Source organism: Pteropus vampyrus, unplaced genomic scaffold (assembly GCF_000151845.1).
Source record: "Pteropus vampyrus isolate Shadow unplaced genomic scaffold, Pvam_2.0 Scaffold44, whole genome shotgun sequence".
Classification (NCBI taxonomy): Eukaryota; Metazoa; Chordata; class Mammalia; order Chiroptera; family Pteropodidae; genus Pteropus; species Pteropus vampyrus.
The window spans coordinates 6,516,728-6,520,858 of NW_011888825.1; the positions used below are offsets into that span (position 1 = coordinate 6,516,728).

Consider the following 4,131-nt stretch of genomic DNA (forward strand, 5'->3'; position numbering starts at 1 on the left):
TCGCTCCTCAAAAGCTGCCAGGTCTTTGAGCTAGTCAAAGAACACTTTAAGAAACCTAAATGCTTCACTCTCTTCTCATCCATGCCTGAAAAACTCAGAAGGGTCTTATGTAATTCATGACACAACCTATTTCAACTTCGAATATAGGAAAAGCATGGATTTCTCTCTCCAAACCTGAGAAAAAGCAGAGAGAGAAAAGTCATTAGACACAGGAAGCAATTGAAATGGGTACATAGCTGAGAGATCTTATCAAATACCCTTTGAGAGAATTTCTAATTTATCTCTAATTTACCAAAGGGATGTTACATCTCTAAAACTAAAACAAGTTGTCTTGATGTGAGAGTGACCTCACATGGTGCTCATCAAATATTTCATGTTTCCCAAGTTGAGGCTAATAACTGGTAATGAGCAGAAGTTATGTGCTTAAGTCATAAAGAGCCAGAAGAAGTTCTCTGTATTCTCACTTTACCCTCTACAGCCAATATTGAGATGGTACAACCACAAAACAGAAGCAATATGGAATATCTAAATATTTGTGGTAAAAAGAACCACTGTGGAGAAATTGCTGAAGATATCAGGCTTTACTGGAGCAATAAGTAAAACTTAAGGCATTAAAATTTTGAAATTTTTATTCTTGAAGCATAGCTTAGTTATGACTATATAACAGATTCCAGATATTATTTATATATTTGATAATGTATATAATTATCAAAAGAAAGAACATAATAGAAGGTTTTAAAGAAATAAAATGATTTAAAGAAAGTTTATCTGAGGTCAGAGAGTTCACTAATTCCCAGGAAGGGGTAACAGATCAAAATTCAGTCATATTCATATTCAATTTTTTTAGAATTTTGAAAATAAATAAAACAATGACAATGAAAGCCAAACAAAAATTACCTAGAAGAAATATTAGTATAGCAAAAAAGCTCTCTTCTACGATACTAAAAATCAACAGATAAAATGTGATATATAAAAAATAATGACCAACAAAATCAGTGAAATAATAAAATCAAATAATAATGTGATTATAAAATTGCACAAGTCTTGGAGTTATGTGATATTGATTACAATGTGTGAAACATATTTTGATCTGAAAATTTCAGAATTATTCACTGACATGAGGAAATGTTGGGAATAATAGGTGAGGGATAATAAGCAAAGTACTCTACATCTCAACTTTTACAAGGAGAAGTAAATAGTTACTGTGATTGTCATTATATTGCAATATAGAGGGAAATAGATGTTGCTACCAGTGCCAATAGAATAAAGACATGATGTAAACTTTTAAGATCTCTAAAGAAGAAAGACCAAAAAAAACTTGGTTTATACAACAAAGGCAGAAAAAAGTGTTTACAAGCTAAATAAATAAATCCAAATCCAAATCTAAAACAAGGTGAAATAAGACTTTTAATATCTGTTATAGCAAATGAGAATGAGTTAAGCTCTTTTTCTAAAGTCGACTTTATTGAGATATAATTTACATGCCATAAAACATACAAGTCAAGATTTTTTTTTAATTTATAGAATTGTGCAAATTTTAGAACATTTCTATTACCCTCACATGACACCTGTTGGCCATTTCTAGCCAGTCTCAATTCCCATTCCAGCCTAGGCAACTGAGAACTACTGTCTGTCTTTTTATCTTGCCTTTTCTGAATATTTTGGTTAAACCGTTGCATGAAAAAAAGAAAATCTCGTGTTGTTTTTAGAAAGAACATGTTATATTTAACAGCTAAAAAAAATGAGTGTCATGAAAATAAAGGTACTGTGATGACAGGAATATAAACTAAAAAAAAAATCAATTGAGTTATGAAGGTACTTCAAATGCAGATTACTAAGTGAAAAAAAAACAAACTGAAAAGACTACACAGTGTGTGATTTTAATATATGACTTTCTGGAAAAAGTACAACTATGAAGACAGTACAAAGATTAGTGGTTGCCAGGAGTTGAGGGTAATAAGAGAGGGAGGGATAAGCAGGTGGAACACAAAGAATATGGAGGGTAGTGAAAAAACTCTGTATGATGATATAATGACGGATATATGTCATTGTACATGGTCCAAACCCATAGAATATACAACACCAAGAGTGAACCCTAATGTAAACTATGGACACTGAGTGATTATAATATGTCAATGGACATTTATCAATTTTAGTAAATGTACCACTCTAGCAGGGGATATTGGTAAAGGGGGAGGCTATACATGTGTGGAGGCAGCAAGTATATGGAAAATCTCTGTACCTTCTCCTCAATTTTACTGTGAACCTAAACATGATCCAGCTCTCATTTGAAGCAAATACCTTCGGAGGTCTTCTGGAAATTTTTGTACACAGATAAAAAGACACAGGAAGATATAAAGACTTTACATCTCCCTTCCGTCTTTCACATGTCATGTCTGCATGTGATCCTTGGAACTGTGAACAACCATATTAACGTCATGAGGGATACTATCATAGTGCAGAAAGGAGAATGGAAAAACAGAAGTTGAATCTATGATTTACTGTTTAATCATTGAATTAAACAAATCTAGAGCCAAAATCCTCATTCAAAAAGAAATTTTTCACATTGTTTTATCCATTTAAATCAAGATTTTTTTTTGTTACTGCAATCAAAATCTTCTCAACACTGGACTTAGTACACAAAGACTTTAAACCAACTATGTTAAATATGCTTCAATAGCTGAGCTAGAGAAAACCAGAAAAGGATGTATGAAAAAATAGAGAGTATCGGTAAAAATGTAAACGTAAAAGTGATAAGGATAATAAAGAGTCTACAGCCACGCTACCCTGAATAAGCCCAAACCCATCTGATCTTGGAAGCTAAGCAGGATCGGGTCTGGTTAGTACTTGGATGGAAGACCACCTAGGAAGACCAGGTGCTGTAGGCGTAAAAAATAAAAAATAAGGGATTGTAAACAGACAAGGTCCTTTCAATCTGTGAGGTCAACAAAGGGTTGCCTCGCCTAAAAAAACTAAAATAAATAAATAAATAATAAATTTTAAAAAGATAATAAAGAGAAATTATAAAAAATAAACCTGGAACTAAAAAGTAAAATAACTGAAATTTAAAAAATATTTAATCAAGGGGTTCTATACCAGATATGAGAAGACAAAAGAAAGAATCAGAAAACCCAAAGATAGGACAATTGAATTTATTCACGCTGAGGAGCAGAAAGAATAAAGAACAAAGAAAAATGAGCAGAGCTTAAGGAACCTATAAGACATCATCAAGCATACTAATATATACATTATGGGAGTCTCAAGGGGAGAAGAGTATGAAAAAGAGGATGAAATAAATATTTGAAAAAATAATTACTCAGACTTTCCAAATTTAATGAAATATATGAATCTACATATCCAAGAAGTATAACAAATTTTAATTAGGATAAAGTCAGTGAAATCTATACTAAGAAACATTGTAATCAAAGTGTTAAAAGCCAAAGACAACAAAAGAATCTTGAAACCAGCAAGAGAGAAGTGATTCATAATATATAAAGGATCCTCGGTAGGATCAACAGCCAATTTCATGTAAGAAACTACAGTCAGAAGGCAGTGGGTTGGCATATTGAAAATGGTGAAAGAAAGTCAACAAAGAATTCTATATCAAGCAGAACTATCTTTTTAAAACAAAGGGGAAATTCAGACATTTCCAGAAAAATAAAAGCTGAGGGACTTTGTAACCTGTAGGCCTGCCTTATAAGAAATGCTAAAGAGATTTCTTCATGCTGAAATAAAAGGCCATTAGACAGTAATTTGAATTCGTATGAAGAAATAAAGAACTTTAGTAAAGGTAACTACATATATACATATAAAAGTAGTAGTATTAAACTTTTAGTTTTATAATTAAAAGGGTTACATATTATGATCAAGAAGGATTTACACCAGGAATAGAAGGGCAGTTCAGAAAAGGAAAATTAATCAATAGAATACATCATATTAACAGAACAAAAGAAAACTTTTTAAAAATGATTGATTGCCCTATTGACATAGAGAGATCATTTAACAAAATCTAATATATTTAATAATAAGAACACTCAGAACTAGGAATAAAAGGGAACTTCCTCAACATGATTAAAGTTATTTATTAAATAAACTTCACATATCCAATGATGAATGACTGATAGCTTTCCC

At 31.6% G+C, this 4,131-nt stretch overlaps 1 pseudogene; it reads left to right on the forward strand.

The window, feature by feature from the left end:
* The first annotated feature begins 2,769 nt into the window (after positions 1–2,769).
* Positions 2,770–2,888, forward strand: LOC111738928 (annotated as a pseudogene).
* The last annotated feature ends 1,243 nt before the right edge of the window (positions 2,889–4,131 follow it).